This window comes from Pleurodeles waltl, chromosome 4_2 (genome assembly GCF_031143425.1).
Source record: "Pleurodeles waltl isolate 20211129_DDA chromosome 4_2, aPleWal1.hap1.20221129, whole genome shotgun sequence".
Lineage (NCBI taxonomy): Eukaryota > Metazoa > Chordata > Amphibia > Caudata > Salamandridae > Pleurodeles > Pleurodeles waltl.
In genome coordinates, this window is record NC_090443.1 from 626,480,978 (window position 1) to 626,500,192 (window position 19,215).

Consider the following 19,215-nt stretch of genomic DNA (forward strand, 5'->3'; position numbering starts at 1 on the left):
CAGAACGACGCGCAGCCGGAAAATAAGTAGGAGAATCCACGCACAGACCCGGGACATCTGGTAATCCCCGCGATCCACAAAAAGAGACTGTCTGCGCGCCGGAAAACGACGCCCGACTTCCCCGCGTGGAAAAGAACGACGCAAGTCTGTGTGTGCTGAGAGGAAATCGACGCACACACCCCTTTTTCCACGCATCTCTTCTCCTGTGGCCCTCTGAGGAGATTTCCCACCAGAAACCAGGTACTCTGTGCTTGAAAGACACTTTATTGCTTTTTAAAGACTTAAAGACACTTAATATCACTTTTCAGTGATATCTTTACAAATTCGTATTGCAACTTTGATCGTTTTGACCTACAATTACCCAGATAAATATTCTATATTTTTCTAAACACTGGGTGGTGTATTTTTGTGGTGTTATACTATGGTGTTGTATGATTTATTGCACAAATGCTTTACCCATTGCCTTCTAAGCTAAGCCTGACTGCTCGTGCCAAGCTACCGGAGGGTGAGCACAGGCTGATTTTGGATTGTGTGTGACTTACCCTGACTAGAGTGAGGGTTCTTGCTTGGACAGAGGGCAACCTGACTGCCAACCAAAAACCCCATTTCTAACATTGGTGATCAGCGGTGAGGATAGGACTTGTGTTTGTGCAGTGACATACAGTAGCTAAGTATTTCACTACCTACCCACAGTTGAAGGTCAACTTGATCTTTCATCTTTTTTTTTGCTTTTGGTTCTCTGATGTCCTCCTGGATATACTATTGATATTTTGGACTTTGGATTTTGGTTTTTGCCGGTAAGACCTTGTCAGCAATGAGATTGCTTACCTACTCACTCTTTGTGCCTACTGACCACCTCACTAAGGCTGACTTAAGGAGGCTTTGCAGAAAATGGGGCCTTCCTGTATCAAGGAAATCTACTAAGATGGAAATGCTACATGCCTACGTAGTCTGGGCAGAGAGAGAGGCAGAAAAAAACCAAATGACTAAATACCCCTCAGATGAGGAGGGAGACTACTCAAATGAGGAGGATGACGACTCAGATGAGGAAAGAGATCCAGTGAGAGCAGAATGGCTCCGAGCTCGAGAGCGGTGGGTGGAAGAACTAGATGAGTTTCTTGAAAGGGCTGAGGCAACAAGTCTCTTAGCCCTGGAAGAAGAAAAGATTGCAGCTCAGGAGCTGAGCTGTAAAGAGCTGAAACTGGAGGCCGGAAGGGCTGAGTCCAGTTCAGATGGTGGCAGCAAAAATCTTGCATCTAGTACTGCTGAAGAAGGGCACAAGCCCAGAGATGTGGTGCCCAACTTGAAGAAGGGAGTTGACACACCCCAGGCAGTTCAAGGGTATGAGGTAGTTCCCATTATGCACAGGGTGCCTGAGAAGGATTGGGGAACTGGCACAGGGAGTCATATTCCTACTGGGGGGAGGGACACTTTACTGACTCTAGCAGAGAGTGACAGAGAAAAGGGTTCCCCCCTGGTGGACGTCCTGGATATAGAGTGTAGAGACATCCCAGAAGAGTTTGGGTTGAGTGTCAGGGACAGACAGATACTGTCTCACCAGTCTCAGGAGGGTGAAGTAGAGTGCTTTTCCAAGGTTGAGTTACTGGGTGGTTGGGTGAAGGGTACTGTGGTTAATACATGTGAAGGGCAGAGTGATGTAATTGCTGGAGAGCATATGTCTGGTCCTTATTTTCCAGAGCTACGCCAACACCAGGTGGAGTGTGAGTTCTCTGACCCCAGGGAACTTACAATGGAGGCAGACTTCTGGGTGAGTACCAGAGAGTCTGAAGAGGCATTTGGGGGTGCTCCTGAAGGGAGTGGTCTAGGTGGTTCCCAACCGAGTGTGGTGGGAGAGGATTGTAGTGTCCCAGGTAGGTCCCAGGTCCTAGAGGGTTCCATGAGGGAACACCAGGAGGGAAGCCTAGCCTGTACCGTAGGGCCACCTTTTGAGGGAAGCCCCGCAGTGTCAGAAGAACTTGGGGGGGGTGACTGTAGCCAGCATCCCAACAGTTCTGGTGTCTGGCAGTACCCCTCCTAGTGAGGGGGTGCAGAAGTCCAGACATAGGGTTGAGCGGGGGTTGCAGACCCCAGTGGAGGACCTTGAGAGTCAGGGGACAGCTCTGAGAGCAGAGCCCCCCAGGAATGACCCAGGTGAAACCGTTTCTGGTTTGGGGGAAACCCAGACTCTGCCGGATGGGCAGAGGTCGGGAGACCTGCACCAACCAGACTTTTGTGTGGCCCTTGGGGACGGTGTGTCCCTTGTGGGGGGTGAGAGTGCCCCCCAGGAAGTCCTGGCATGCCAGGCAAAGATTCAACCTCAGGGTGGTGACTCTGGGTTGGATACCCAGGTTCAGAGGTTAAACTCTGACCTGGTGGGAGGTAGATGTGCCTCCCAAGAAGTCCTGCTGTGCCAGGCAATTGTCCAACCTCAGGGTGTTGACTCTGGATTGGATGACCAGGTTCAGAGGTTAAACTCTGACCTGGTGGGGGGTAGGTGTGCCCCCCAGAAAGTCCTGGCGTGCCAGGCAATTGCCCAACCTCAGGGTGGTGACCCTGGGTTGGGGAACCAGGCTCAGAGGTTAAACTCTGACCTGGTGGGAGGTAGGTGTGCCTCCCTGGAAGTCCTGGCCTGCCAGGCAATGGTTCAACCTCAGGGTGGTGACTCTGGGTTGGCTAACCAGGTTCAGGGGATAAGCTCTGACCTGTTGGGGGGTAGGCGTGCCCCCCAGAAAGTCCTGGTGTACCAGGCAGTGGTCCAACCTCAGAGTGCTGACTCTGGGTTGGATAACCGGGTTCAGAGGTTAAACTCTGACCTGGTGGGGGGTAGGTGTGCCCCCCAGAAAGTCCTGGCGTGCCAGGCAATTGTTCAACCTCAGAGTGCTGACTCTGGGTTGGATAACCGGGTTCAGAGGTTAAACTCTGACCTGGTGGGGGGTAGGTGTGCCCCCCAGAAAGTCCTGGCGTGCCAGGCAATTGTTCAACCTCAGGGTGGTGACTCTGGGTTGGATACCCAGGTTCAGAGGTTAAACTCTGACCTGGTGGGAGGTAGGTGTGCCTCCCAAGAAGCCCTGCTGTGCCAGGCAATTGTCCAACCTCAGGGTGTTGACTCTGGGTTGGATGACCAGGTTCAGAGGTTAAACTCTGACCTGGTGGGGGGTAGGTGTGCCCCCCAGAAAGTCCTGGCGTGCCAGGCAATTGCCCAACCTCAGGGTGGTGACCCTGGGTTGGGGAACCAGGCTCAGAGGTTAAACTCTGACCTGGTGGGAGGTAGGTGTGCCTCGCAGAAAGTCCTGGTGCGCCAGGCAATTGTTCAACTTCAGGGTGGTGACTCTGAGTTGAATGGCCCAGTTCAGAGGTTAAACTCTGACCTGGTGGAGGGTCAGTGTGCCCTCCAGGAAGTCCTGGTGTGCCAGGCAATTGTTCAACTTCAGGGTGATGACTCTGAGTTGAATGGCCAAGTTCAGAGGTTAAACTCTGACCTGGTGGAGGGTCAGTGTGCCCTCCAGGAAGTCCTGGCGTGCCAGGCAATTGTTCAACTTCAGGGTGGTGACTCTGAGTTGAATGGTCAGGTGCAGAGGTTAAACTCTGACCTGGTGGAGGGTCAGTGTGCCCTCCAGGAAGTCCTGGCGTGCCAGGCAATTGTTCAACTTCAGGGTGGTGACTCGGAGTTGAATGGGCAGGTGCAGAGGTTAAACTCTGACCTGGTGGGGGGTAGGTGTGCCTCCCAGGAAGTCCTGGTTTGCCAGGCAGTGATCCAGTCTGAGGGTACAGACCCTGGGCTGGAAGACCAGGTTCAGGGTGTCCCCCCGGACCTGGAGGGAGGGGCTACTGATAACAGTGCCCCTACCATGTTGTCTTCTGAGGAGGCCACTCCTAGTTGGAGGGTGCTGGACCCCAGAAGGGAGGGCAGGGGGAGGGAAGCCTCACCCCGGGCCCTAGTCCAACCTGAAGGTACAGGCCCCAGGTTGGAGGGCCAGTTGCAGGTTAACAGCCCTGCACTGGTGGAGGAATGGTACAGGGTGACTTCTGTAAGCACCCTGACCATGTTGGACTCTGGGGGTACCGCTCCAGGAGGGAGGGTACAAAGCCCCAGAGGGGAGGACCAGGTTCAGGCTGTCATCCCTGACCTGGTGGAGGGGAGAGTGGTTAAAGGGTGCCCAGCACCTGGGGCTACCGCCCCCCACTCTCCACAGCCACAGTGGTTGGAGAGCTTTGAGAGGCCTGGGGCCTGGCTCTCATCCCTGGCAGCTGTCAGTAATCACTGTGGCTTGCTGTCCGGATGGACAGAGTTATCCCTGGGGAGGGGACAAGTGTCACACCCCAGGGGTACAGTGGGCAACACCACTGTGTTGGTCATGGTGGTACTATCCTGCTCCTGGGATACATCTGTGAGCAAAGTAAGGTTAGGTGCTGCACAGATGGGATCCGCAGGTAAGGAGAAAGGTTCCCCATGGGTTGGCTTAGTGGGCCCTGAGAGTATGGACAGAGTGATCCCATTGGAGTCAGGAAGGCGAAGAACTGGAGCATGCCCCTGCTGTTGTGGGCCTGGGTCCTTGTTCTGTCGCCTCAAACAGGGAAGTACATCAGGATAGTGATTGTTCTCCCCTGGCTTTAGGCTGGTAGGGGGTCATGTTGGACCTGGCTTTTTGACAGGGACATCCCCAAACTTTTTGCCTCCTTCCTCCTATTTTTTCTGACCTGTTGTTGTTGGCTTTTGACCTCTGGGCACTTTACCACTGCTAACCAGTGCTAAAGTGCATATGCTCTCTGGGTAAATTGTACTACTGATTGGTTTATCCATGATTGACTATTTAATTTACTTGTAAGTCCCTGGTAGAGTGCACTACATGTGCCTAGGGCAGGTAGATTAAAAGCTACTAGTGGGCCTGCAGCACTGGTTGTGCCACCCACCTCAGTAGCCCCTTAACCCTGTCTCAGGCCTGCCATTGCAAGGCCTGTGTGTGCAGTTTCACTGCCACTTCGACTTGGCATTTAAAAGTACTTGCCAAGCCTAGAACTCCCCTTTTACTACATATAAGTCATCCCTAATGTGTGCCCTAGGTAACCCCTAGAGCAGGGTGCGGTGTAGGTAAAAGGCAGGACATGTACCTGTGTAGTTATATGTCCTGGTAGTGTGAAACTCCTAAATTCGTTTTTACACTACTGTGAGGCCTGCTCCTTTCATAGGCTAACCTTGGGGCTGCCCTCACACACTGTTGAAGTGGCAGCTGCTGATCTGAAAGGAGCAGGAAGGTCATATTTAGTATGGCCAGAATGGTAATACAAAATCCTGCTGACTGGTGAAGTCGGATTTAATATTACTATTCTAGAAATGCCACTTTTAGAAAGTGAGCATTTCTTTGCACTAAAATCTTGTTGTGCCCTTCAATCCACGTCTGGCTAGGTTTAGTTGACAGCTCCTTGTGCATTCACTCAGACACACCCCAAACACAGGGTACTCAGCCTCACTTGCATACATCTGCATTTTGAATGGGTCTTCCTGGGCTGGGAGGGTGGAGGGCCTGCCCTCACACAAAGGACTGCCACACCCCCTACTGGGACTCTGGCAGACAGGATTGAGCTGAAAGGGAACTTGGTGCATTTCTTAGAGACTCTTTGAAGTCACCCCCACTTCAAAGGCACAACTTAGTATAAAACAGGGCCTCTGCCCTACCTCATCAGACACTTGCTGGAGAAGAAACCTGAACCAGAAACTACATCCTGCCAAGAAGAACTGCCTGGCTGCTCAAAGGACTCACCTGTCTGCTTTCTACAAAGGACTGCTGTCTTGCTGTTGCCCTGCTGCCTTGCTGAACTCTTGTCTGGCTGTGAAAGTGCTCTCCAAGGGCTTGGATAGAGCTTGCCTCCTGTTCCTTGAAGTCTCAGGACCAAAAAGACTTCTTCCTTTCACTTGGACGCTCCGTGCGCCGAAAATTTCGACGCACAGCTTGTTTCGCGGCGAGAAAAACGCCGCACACCGACGCTGATCGACGCAACGCCCTCGGGACGATCGAGACTTCGACGCACAACCTCGCAAGGACAAAGCCGCCCGACTTTCCAGGAGAAATCGACGCGACGCCTACCGTGAGTGCGAAACTTTGACGCACGGCCTCGCAAGGACAACGCCGCCCGACTTCCAAGGAGAAATCGACGCGACGCCTACCGTGAGATCGAAACTTCGACGCGCAGCCCCGCAGAACGACGCGCAGCCGGAAAATAAGCAGGAGAATCCACGCACAGACCCGGGACATCTGGTAATCCCCGCGATCCACAAAAAGAGACTGTCTGCGCGCCGGAAAACGACGCCCGACTTCCCCGCGTGGAAAAGAACGACGCAAGTCTGTGTGTGCTGAGAGGAAATCGACGCACACACCCCTTTTTCCACGCATCTCTTCTCCTGTGGCCCTCTGAGGAGATTTCCTACCAGAAACCAGGTACTCTGTGCTTGAAAGACACTTTATTGCTTTTTAAAGACTTAAAGACACTTAATATCACTTTTCAGTGATATCTTTACAAATTCGTATTGCAACTTTGATCGTTTTGACCTACAATTACCCAGATAAATATTCTATATTTTTCTAAACACTGTGTGGTGTATTTTTGTGGTGTTATACTATGGTGTTGTATGATTTATTGCACAAATGCTTTACACATTGCCTTCTAAGCTAAGCCTGACTGCTCGTGCCAAGCTACCGGAGGGTGAGCACAGGCTGATTTTGGATTGTGTGTGACTTAGCCTGACTAGAGTGAGGGTTCTTGCTTGGACAGAGGGCAACCTGACTGCCAACCAAAAACCCCATTTCTAACAATATATATATAATATTAACATATTTATGTGTATATGTATATATATATATATATATATATATATATGTATTAGTTATAGTTAGTACCTAGCTTCTATAGAAATAGTGTTTGTTTACTTGCCTATATCTGTGGCGCTGGTTGATCAGTCTTCACAATATTTTCCCAAAAAATTTCCCAGTCACATCAGCTGCTGTCTCGCAAGTTTCAGGGTGATCCATCAAGTGGGGACAGCAGAGCATGGTCACTTCAGATAAAGCTCTTGCACTGTCAGTAGGTTGAAGGTTCAGATCCTAGAATCTCATGATAGTGTGTATTTCTCATTTTCTAGTGTTTTGACTGTTAAACATTCCTTGTGATGGAACAATGAAGTCTTCTGCCCTGAAAATCTGTACGTTAAATGTCATAGCTAAGTCTGAAGACTGTACAGTAAGGAATCACTTCTGGCCTAGTGGTTAAGATCTCAGACATGTATCTTAAGGGTTCTAGTCTAGGTGAGTCATTGGTCATTTCCTGCTTTAGTTTCTTTAAAAAAATAAATATTTACGTTATGTACTGAAAGGTGAGCTCACTCTTTTTAATTGATAAAAACATGTTTCTTTTCAATTTGTCAGGAAATGTCTCATTCTAAGTATATCATTCATCAAATGCTAAATCTCTCTCTATTTCTTTCTCAATCTCTCAATTTCTCTCTCTCTCTCTCTCTCTCTCTCTCTCTCTCTCTCTCTCTCTCTCTCTCAGGGCTGGCTGGTTAGGGGGGGTTGGCTGCAGGGACTGGCCACAGGCAGGGGTGCAAGTTATAGTTACGTTAGGGTACGAGTCATAGTTACTTGAGATAACTCTAACTATAACAGGTGAATTTCTTTGGTTTTATACGTTTAAAATGTGAGCCTAACTATAACCTCCCTGTAACCTTATTTTTTTTAGGTTAATTTCTTTATTTTTTTAATTCCATTTCCCAACTATAACGTTTCTGTAAGCTTTGTTTTTTCAGACTGTTTTTTTTTAAATGTCAAGTAATTTTGATTACTATATGTTAATCCAACCACTGCAGTGCATGGCCTTCGATTGTGCACAGCGGTGAATGACAGCAACTTATCTTCCAGCGATTCTGAGGGACATGATGATGATGACCTTCATGCTGTCCTTTCACAAGGGCAGCGGGACACGAGTAGCAGGTTAGATCAACCCAGAGAACAGGCACATGCGTGTGTACAGCTTGAGAGTGTATACAGGGAAGGACTCCACTCTAAACCCTCTAGGTTATCCTCCCACGCTAGGGGTCACAGGAAAGATTGTATGGGAGCTTGTCCAGCCACTTTATTAGAAATGTTATCACCTTAATGTGGACAATATCTATACAGGAGTAGAGCTGTTCAGTGAGCTCTATGAAGCTGACACTGTGGCCTGTGGTACTGTTCGCCGTCTAACTATCATCAGACAAGATACTGTGCCCTGTACCCTTCTTCAATAACATTGGGTATGATGCAAGTGAGTAATTGAGTTTTCACACTGTCATAGCAAAAGTAGAAGTGCTGCTGATTGAGACCCACAGGACATTTGTTTAGCTTATTACTTAGGGAACTAAGACAGTATTCCCCAGCACATTTGCCTTAATTTCAATGGTATATCGTGGACGAGGCCTCGGAATGCATACTCAGATACCCCCAACCTGCATCCACAAACTGGACGGAGTTGGATTTAGCCCAGTAAGTGTGCTGATGGCGCATTAAAGATGTGTCTTCTGGAGCTTTAAGTAGCTAGGGACGGAAGGCATTAGTATAGGTTCACTTGGTAACTATACAGGATTAGTCAGGACTCTGATGCGGAAAGAGAGACATGAATGGGTAAGAAAAGCTCACAATAGGTGTGCTTTCCTAGGGATATTGAATAAGTAAAAGGCGGATAGTACAGGTACACATGCCATGACTTTATCTTCACCTATGGATTCAAACACATTGGTGCAGCACTCACCCTGAGCCTAAATTACTAAGGCACTTATGAGTCAATGCTTGACCTCATTTCCATATTCATCCTCTGTCAGATCTTGGTAGTTGTTCAGTTTGCTGTATGATGAGTGCATTACAGTCATAGCACTGCACAACAGTGGGTGGGACACATGCTGCGTTCTCATAGGCTATTTTGTGTGTCAAAAACTACTGTTTTTCATAGGTCACGACATTTTCCTTATGGAACTTGAAAACGTTTCCAGCCATGTTTCCCTTAGTTTCAAAGGTAGTTATGCTCACTCAGTTTGCAAAATAAGCCTTGGTGGCAGAATCGGACAACTCCAACTTTCATCCACAAACTGGACGGAGTTGGATTTAGCACAGTGAGTGCACTAAAGGCACAGGAATGGCATGTCTTCCTGAGTCTCATGTGGCTGTTCTGAGAGCCATTAGTATGATATACTAGGCATTCATTCAGTAATGTTTAGAAAGAAGGTGGCAATTACTTGACAGGTGGTAAATGGTAGCATGAAGTTGATGTGAGTGCACTGATCGGTTGGATTGGGCCCTTGGCCGGTTGTACGAAAGTCTTGTGTGTGATGCATGAATAGCGTGTGAATGCATCATAAAGGTGTTGGTGTCTTGACCTGGCTTTATGGTTCACCTTAAGAAGTCTTGATTTCAATATTCAGATACTTTGATAAGTGTTTTTGCCTTGAAGCCATCCTTTCTGGAGGTGCTAAAACCAACCAGTATAAGTGGTGGATTAACTTTAACCAATTAGAACCACATTTATATCTGCGGTAAGATGGCCCTTACCAAGAACTCTTTGGGACAGATTTAAGAGGCTAGCACCTCCTTGTGCCACATTAATGTCATTTGTTTTTATACGCCAGTGTGGCCCAACGAGGCCAAAATCAACACCCCAAATGTACAAAGTGGCACAATGAATGCAATCCGCCACTTTGTATCCCTCTTCTCTACATTATGCCTGCACCAAGGAGGCGTTCCTCCATTGGAGAGGGGGTGAAAAAATGGTGCAAAGAAATCTAAGAGATTTATTTGTGTCATTTATTTGTCATTTATTTTGCACTTTTAACGCCTGCTCAGAACAGGCATTAAAAGGAGGCACACCATTGTTTTCAATGGGCCTCAATGGGCTTTGCAGGATTAGCGGCACAATTTTTTACACTAATCCTGCTAAGCTGCAAACTAGGATCAAACATTTTGACATTAGTTCCCTAACTATCTTTGATACAGCACAAACATGGTAGTGTTAAAGGGGCACTAGGAGGTGCAAGAAAAGTGGCTCTGCACTGGGTGCAGTGCCACTTTTATTAAACTCGGCCCTTTGTTTTTGTTTTTTTTGTCGCTGGTGGTAGCTGTGGATTTTTGGCCCTAGCTCAGCTGGCATCTAGGCAAACCTGCACATTTACGTAAGCTAGACAGTCAGGGGTGTCCAGGGTTGCATGACGTGTATGGCTCTCATCAGATTTTTTACCCAGAATACCCTGCAAAGCTCAAACTTTGCCTAAAAAACACATTCTCCTTGCAGTTATGTGAGGAAAAAGTCCTGGAATGTGCAGGTAGCCAGAAACTTCCTACTACCCAGCGGTTCCCCAAGTCTCTGGAGAAAAACAATGCCTCCCTTGTATGGGTGGGCCAAGTGCCCCTGACAGGGAAGGGCCCAAAACCTATTGGATGGAGACATCAAGATTATCGATCACAAAACAACCTGGTTTTGCAAAGGGGGCACTTGCATTTTTGGTCCTGAGCTCGGTGTCCATCTAGGGAAACTTTCAAACCCAGACATTTCTGAAAATTAGACACCGGGAGGAGTCCAGAGAGGTTTGGCTTGTGTGGATCTCCCAAAGTTTTCTTACCCAGAATACCCTGCAAAGGTGAAACTTTGAATAAAAACACTATTTTCCTTGCATTTCTGTGACTAAGCTATAGGAATGTGCAGGGATCCACAAAATTCCTGCCACCGAGCATTCGCCTATTGGCACTAGGCCTACCCACCCAAGAGAGGTACCATTTTTATCGGGAAACTTGTGAGAGCATAGACTAGTAGAACATTGGTTATCACCTATTGGATTTCCCTACATCTTTTGCCTTTCAAATTTAAGCCAGTGTATAAGAAAGATGACATAAAAATACCCTCCAGATCATACGCTAGTATGGGTACCCACAAGTTCGAGATATAGACCATGCATGGTTTCATACTGGTTTCCACAACAAACTGGAAGTAGGTTAAGAGCACAAAAAATAGAGAAAAAGGCTACCTCTTAGAAAAACATCAAACCTGTATACAAAATTATTTTGAGGGATTGAGCTCTGCAGGTTCCTGAAAGCGGAAAAGATGGTGACTTTAGTGCAGCAAACCATTCATAGATGTAATTTTTAGGGAAAAAGCCAGACACTTTTATTTGGAGCATTTTTTCCATATTTTTATCAAAAAACTCAAAATGTTGCTATATTTTGCCTATTTTCTCAGTCTCCTCCAGGAGAATCTACAAACCCCGGGGTACTTTTAGAATCCTCAGGATGTTTGAGAAAAAGGATGCAAATTTTGCGTGGATACCTTATGTGGGAAAAATTATTATGGAGCACAGAGCGCAAACTACCCCAAATAGCCAAAAAAGTGCTCAGCAATGGAGAGGGGGGGGTGGAGGCACAGCGGATAAGGTTTAAGGATGCACAATGGGAAAAAAGCATACAACACAGGGCAAAAATTAAAAACAAAAACTCAGAATGGGCGCAATAAGGGGCATATTTACAAGCCACTAGCACCTCCATGTGCTGTCCTAGTGTCTTTTTTTTAATACTAAGGCAGCGTCAAGCAGACACTTGCTCCACGGCAGATTTACATAGTGGCACAATGCAAGCATTGTGCCACTTCGTAAGCCCTTCCACTACATTGTGGCTGTGCCAGACATAATGTATGCAAGGGGGCATTTCCCCATTAGGAGGCCCGTAAAAATGGCGCAGTGAAATTTATGAGATTTCACTTCCCCATTTTGCCTGTCATTTTTAATGCCTGCCCAAGGCAGGTGTTAAAGTGGCACTCCCATTGTTTCCAATGGGCCTCCCCACACATTGCTGGACTAGCGCCATCTTTTTTGGTGCTACGGACCAATGCACCACGGCCATGGTGCGCCGTATTGTATATGGTGATGTTAGGGGGAGTGCAAGGTGGGGTACAAGAAAAGTGGCAAATCATAGCTGATGCGCCACTTACTTGTAAATATGCCCCTAAATGTTTCCTGAGAGCAAGCCCCTTCAATGGCGTACATGTCCGCAGAGTGATTGACAAATTAGCAATTGATGGGGAGAAGAACAGCCAGGAAGAATTAATAAAAGAATCTATTTACAGAGAATTGATGTTCACTGAAATCCGTGTCAAAATAGTTTTCCTTTTGTGCGCAGTCCTGCGTGTATTGCACCTGCATAAATTCTTGACGCATTCAACGTACCCTGGCTAGACTCAGACAGCTGAACAGAGCGACGTTACTGAGCGCACTGGGATGATTCAGCGCCAAGTTATCTGACAGATCAGAGAGGTTGCAGGTTATTGCAGCCCTCTGTGTCACTGAGCACTGTTTCATTGCTTCAACAAGCTTTCTTTATTTTTCTGAGAACGGATCTCACCCCGGTGGTCAGAGCTGTAATGAAGCAAGTTGATGATATCACTTTGGCTGTCTGAACAGCACACAAGTGATTTGCAAATGGCTGAAGACATTAAACAGACGACAGCGAGGCAGAGAGCTGATTTTTTTTTTACTGTTTTTGGATACAGAACACAGGGCTCTCTTTTAAACAGTCTAGACGCCGTGACCTGAATTTATCACTGCAGTGCAGATGAGTTTTATCGTTTTTTAAAGGTTCTCAAAATCATATGTAAATACTCTGCATTAATGCAGAGGCCTTTCTTAGTGAAATGCGGGGGTTGGGAGCGAGAGAAGTCAGGGATTCTAAGACCCCTCAGTTTCACTCCTGACAGCCACACATGAATACTGTGAAAAGGCAGATCAAGGAGTCCTTGGAAATGCTAAAAAGTAAGATTACTTCTTGCTAAGTGCGTCTTCCTCCTGTTGTCTAATACTTTACCTACAATATTCACTCTGAAGGATCACACTCTTTAAGTCACATGTAAGTTCTCATGCTTACCTTTCTAACTTTAGCTAACGCAATCTTCCTCTTTTTAGAAGCTATAAAAAAGAGAACAAACGCACAGTTAAGAATAAGTTCAATAAACTATTTACAGGGTGACTCTCCGGGAGTTATGAGACGATTCCTTTCTCTTTGTCAGACTTCTCTCTCACGTCCTTGTCATTTATTTTGCCTCAGTAGTCCAGCTCACTTCCTTGTTGCATCTCTCTTATTGTTTCGTCTTCTCTACAGTTATGTCTTTCTTCGCTCTTCAACGCAGACCTAACCACTCTATTGAAATTCCATATTTATCCATTTAGGAGTCTTGCTGGGTGTTTGTTCTGTGTATAGTTTGCAGGATATCGGCTCTGATGCCAGTTAGACAGCCTGGGGGGATAATGCACCTGCTGTATAACATGTGTGCAATGAATGTGTCGCCTCAAAGGTTTTTGCATTTTAGGTTACAACCCTAGCTCCAGGTAAAAGTAAGATGCTTTATACAGAGGATGTTATTTTACAAGCAGTATATTAAACCCGAGATGATCTCCATAGAAGTGAATGTGTTCGGTCGAATAACATTCCAAGAACATTGTGATGAAGAGATGGGGTATATTTGCTAGTTCTGGAAACGGGTTTGCAATAGGGATACCTGGGAAGTACGAACAGGAATTCGATGTGCTCTTAGCACATTCTCTGCTTCCCTTACAAAAAGAAGTGTGTATGCAATATTGGCCTTCTATCTCACTCCACCCCCTTCTCAAAATCACAGAAGAGCTTCTAAATTAAGGACGATTAAAATTTCTCCTCTCCTTTTTCCCATCGTTGAAAAAATAATGTTATATGCTGTCCCTCTTAGCATCCCCCATTTAGCTAAAAAAAATACACAAATAAAAAGCACCTTTCAGTGCAAAGAGCGGGACAGGTTCACTTTTTAAAAGTGAAAGGTTTCTGATCATTAGTTATTTGCATATCCCTCTGCTCTCAAAGTGTCTTTGGTTTCCCCTGCCCTTGGGTCTCTGAAAGGGACTGGGCTATATGAACACTTCAAATATGCAGGGGGTAATTGTCTATATGTGAAATCAACCCATTTCAAATGAAATCAGAGACAGATACTGGCACATCCGTCTTGGACTACCAGTTCCCCAACCAGATTTTTTGTACAAGATTGCATTTATTAGGGGCCATTATACCACTCGTGCCCTCTTTATGAAAAATCCCTGCAGTTATGCTGAAATCAAACTGTTGACACTCGCTAATAAGCGGTCAAGATTGCCTTCTAAGCTCATATGGAGTAGCTGTCAAGTTGTCCCATGTATTGCGTAACACAATTCACAGCAAGTCCTAGCGCTATAGAAAGGTATATCTTTCGTGCTTGGATTTTTAAGACCACGCCTCTAAAGGTAAGCAGAAATCATCAGTCCCAGACTACAAAACGCTGCTAGCTAAAATAAAGAACAATATCAACAACTTAAAACCTTTAAGAAAAGCTGTAAATGTGAAAGTTGAATGGGAAGAGTGAGAAATTACAACACACATTTAAACGCTAAGGAAAAACTTGGAGAAATCAATGAAAGGATGAAAAATATTCATTATTAGCAAGAGGTTCAATTTGGAACTACTGTTGTGAAAACATAATACAGAAAAAAATTACAGAAATCCCACTTTATTGACGCAGGGGCTGTTAGGTAAAACGGTTAAAAAATTGTCAATGTATTGTCCCAGTGCACGCGAGGAACCACCGTCTGATGGCTATGATTACAGGCATAGGCCAGGAATCCCAAAGGGCTGCACTGCTCTTCCCATTTTTATGGACCATAACAGCTCCGGTAGAGAAGCCACCTTTCAGCAAACTTCAAGTAAATGGCGTGTCGAAGAACTCCCAGTCTATTTCTTGCTAATCCGACACCTTTCCTAATTGCAGATTCCTGCAGCATTGAAACTGATTATTTGCTGACTATTCATTTGGGTTTCCTGGCACTGAACCTTTCACATTATTAATTCATTGAGCAATGCGAGGAGGAAATGTCGAAAAGTGACCATGACTTGATTAAGGATGGTAAAAGTAAAAAAAACAATTTGTTGGGTGTTTTTCTTTTACAAGCATATTTAGTTAATGGCCAACTAGAGCGACCACAAAGAGAATCACGCTGAGCCAGTGAATTTCTTTCTGGCAAAACCACTGCACCACAGATCTATCCCAGACCTCTGTGTAAAGTGTGCCCTGCAGCTAAGCCTCTTAGAGGCATATTTATACTATGTTTGCGCTGAGTTAGCGTCATTTATTTTTACACAAATTCAGCGCAAACTTAACTTCATATTTATATTTTGACGCTAGAACTGTTTATTGTAAAAATATTGGAGTTAAAGTCATTTTTTGGATGCTTGAAAGCACCTTGCGTCAATGAGATGCAATGTAGGCATTCCCATACAAAAAAATGACTCTAAGCCCCTAGCGCCTAATTTATCCTCCTGTGCAAAAATGGTGCACGAGGGGGAGGCGGGCCTAAATAATGGCGCTAAGCCTGCTTAGCGCCATTATTTAATGCCTGGATTCAGAGCAGGCGTTAGGGGACCTGTGGACCTATTTCCATGGTCAAAGACCATGGAAAGAGCCCACAGGTGCCCACCCCTAGCCCCAGGAACACCCACACCAGAGGTACACCAGAGGATGGGGGGACCCCCATCCCAGGTAAGTAGGGTAAGCAGAGGTAAGTATTACAATGTATTTTTAAAGTGCCAGTGGGGGCCCTGAAATGGGCCCTACATGGCACTGGGTGCATTGGCCATGCCCAGGGGACCCTTGCCCCCAGTGATGGCCATTGGAGTGGGTGGCATGACTCCTGTATTTTTATAAAACAGGAGTCATGTGGTATGGATGGTTTTGCATCAGGATTTTGTTTTGCCTCTAACCAGCTCAGCCTCATTTTTTGAGGCAAAACCCCTTCCCCCGTACCGCCACCCCCACCCAGCTAACATAATTTTCACAGATGCTAGCGCACCCTAGCGCCAGCTTGAAGGATTCCATAAATGTGGCACCCGGCTGGCACTATGGAATGACACAAGCCAGCGCTATGCTTTTTGATACCCTAGAGGGCAAGCGAATGTGTGCAGTATAGATGTCAGAAAAAAGTGCACACAGAAAGCTGTACAAAATAAGCATCAGACAGTATCAGCATTATAATTCAAAGTTGTTTTATTTGTTAGACGAGTCAGCACCTATGTGATTTGGAAAATATATAGGCCCTCATTGCAACCCTGGCCGATGGGGGAGAAGAGGTGGTAATACCGCCAACAGGCCGGTGGAAAAGAAAATGGAATTATGACCATGGCGGTTACCGCCATGGTAATCTGCCACTTCTCCACTCCGACCGCCAGGGCGGTGACGACCGCTGGGCTGGAGACTTCAGTCTCCAGCCCGGCGGCCGTCACCAGATGATTCACTGGATGGAGTTCTGTCAGTAAATATTTGAATGGATACTATCAACACTGATTTGTATGACACCTATTCTGACATATGTCTAAGAGACTTTTTTTGAGCGAAATATTGAAAACCACTTGGAGATCACCCATATTCCATTGAGTTACGAGTTGGATATACACATGCATACATATTTGTGATGCAAATGTTTTTGATGTAACGTTGTGTATTTATATGTTGTATGTGTTGTTGTGTGTGGTGAGTTGTCTCTGGTCTTGTCTGTCTTTATCGTTTCAAGATTATTTGGGGAAGGGGCGTTTGTTTCATTTAAAGCTTGATTAAAATATTTTATATTATTTTGAATATATATGTAGATTGATAATGAATGTGGATTGTTCTTAAAGAAGAAAGAAGTTTTCTACATCCAATATTTCAGTCTCTGTCCTCTTGGATTGAGCTGACTCTTTGAATGTTTAGGAGAGTGATATAGGGCCAGATGTATGAAATGTTTTTGCACTCGCAAACGGTGCAAATCGCAAAAATCGGCCTTTTGCGAGTGCAAAAACGTGGTCTGCGATGCACAAAAGGCATTTGCAGACCAAAAATAAGAAATCGCAATTTTTGCGATTTTTTGCGTTGCGACCTGGTTTTGCGAGTCGCATTTTGTGATTCAGTATTTCCAGTAGGAAATTGCGAGGCGCAAAATGCGATTCACAAAATCCAAGTCGCAAATAGATGCATCAAAAAATCGCAAATTGCGATTTTTCACAGAATGGCATTTTGCACATGCAAAATAACATGAACTGAAACCAGGTGATAACCAGGTGCAACCTATATAAAGAGGCCCAGAATGCCTCAGCGTCTTTTCCACAATGGCTGCACTCTACGTCATGGCAAGGAGGATGAGGATCTTGGCAGGTTTGAGGAGAGGGAGGAGGAGACAGGAGCGCATTTTCAGAGTACGCATTACACTTTTTGACCTGACAGAGGAGGAAATATATGAGAGGTATAGGTTGAACTCAGCCATGATACTTGACCTGATAGCTGAGCTAAAACCCATACTGCAGCGCAGAACACTCAGGACTCATAGCATACCCACCCATGTGCAGGTATTATGCTCCCTCCACCTACTCGCCTCAGGGAGCTATCAAGGGGTCATAGCAGCAGCTGGAGGGGTCTGACAGAGTACCCTCTCCAGATTTTTTAATACTTTCATCAACACCATGCTGAGCAATCTACAACAGTACATCGGATTCCCCCACACCCCACAGGAAATACAGCAGACAAAAAGAGTTTTACCAGATAGCACAGTTCCCCCACGTCCTAGGTGCCATAGATGGCACACATGTGGCAATATGTCCACCATAAGCCACAGAGTATGTGTACCAAAACCGTAAATACCAACATTCCATGAATATTCAGGTGATATGCAATGCCTCCTATATCATAACAGATCTCGTGGCCAGGTACCCAGGGAGCACACATGATTCGTACATCTTTCGCCACAGCGACATTCACACAAGACAGCTGGGGAGTTTGGTGAAGGATATCTACTAGGTATTTTCCCTCTGTACACTGGCGCATTTATGCAGTTTTGATGTCACATGGCTCACTTACTGATTGTACCCTCTGTTCCTTCCAGGAGACAGTGCCTACGCAGTGCGTACCTACATGATGACACCCTACCTCAATCCTACAACACCAGCAGAACGGAGATACAATGCAGCACACAGGGCAACCCGCAACGTGGTGGAGCGCACATTTGGATTGCTGAAGAGTCGCTTCCGGTGCCTCCACAAAAGTGGAGGGGCACTACAGTACAGTTCAGAGACTACATGTAGAATAGTGGCTACTTGTGCAATCTTGCACAATATAGCTACAACCAGGGGCATACCTGTAGAAATCAGTGACACTGAATCAGATGAGGATGACGATCCAATACCACCTCTACAGCCAGCAGACAGGACCAGTGCAGCAGAGGGAAGGCAGAGGCGTGCCGACATCACACACAACCATTTCAGACGTGAGTATGAATGACATAAATCCACTGACAACTGTACCTGTAGTGGTATAAATTTATTACCTTACGTCAGGTAATGGATGAGTGAGAAATAAATGAAACAGGTGATGTGACAAACGCAAATAAACTAATGACCAGAGTCATGCACTGTTTCCTCATAGTGGCAACAGCAGTCTAATCGCAGCAAGAGTCACTTTTTTCTCCCACGCACACCACTCGGGTGCCCAGTTAAGTCACTGGCACCTCTATTGTCAACTTCAGTGGCAGTGCTGTGCCTGGCACTGCGCCGTCATGTGTCTGCTGCTGGTACTGCAACACTGATAAGGCTGGAACTGTCCTCAGTGTCCCCCAGTGCTACCTCACTTGGAGTGGCTGATCTTTGTCCCATTATGTGTTCTATCACATTCGTGATCTGAACAAGTCCCTGGACAACGTCCCTGCTGCTATGTGAAGGCTCCACTTGCGCCACCACTGCACGACAGGCAATCAATGCAGTGGAATTTGCCATCCTGTTAGAGGACCTGCAGTAGCTGCCAAACATTGTCCAGAATCTGTGCTCCTGTCTGCGCCGGCTAACCTTCTCATGGCGCAGCTCCTGGCAGAGGTCACGGACAGCACTTGTAAGGTCCCTAGTGTCCTCTGAAATCTGCACCTGTCCCTCACGCAGCTGTACAATATTGCCATTGAGTGCGTCCAGTTGGCGATGCAGGCCCATCATGTTGTGGTTGTGTTTGCGCAGGTTTCTGTCTAAACTAAGGATCCGCTTATTTGCAGACGCTGCTGCTGTAACATAGCAGCTTCAAGGCCCCCGATTAAGGAGGGACCCTCAATTGCCTCATGATGTTGTGCCCGGGACTCCGCGCGCAATCCTG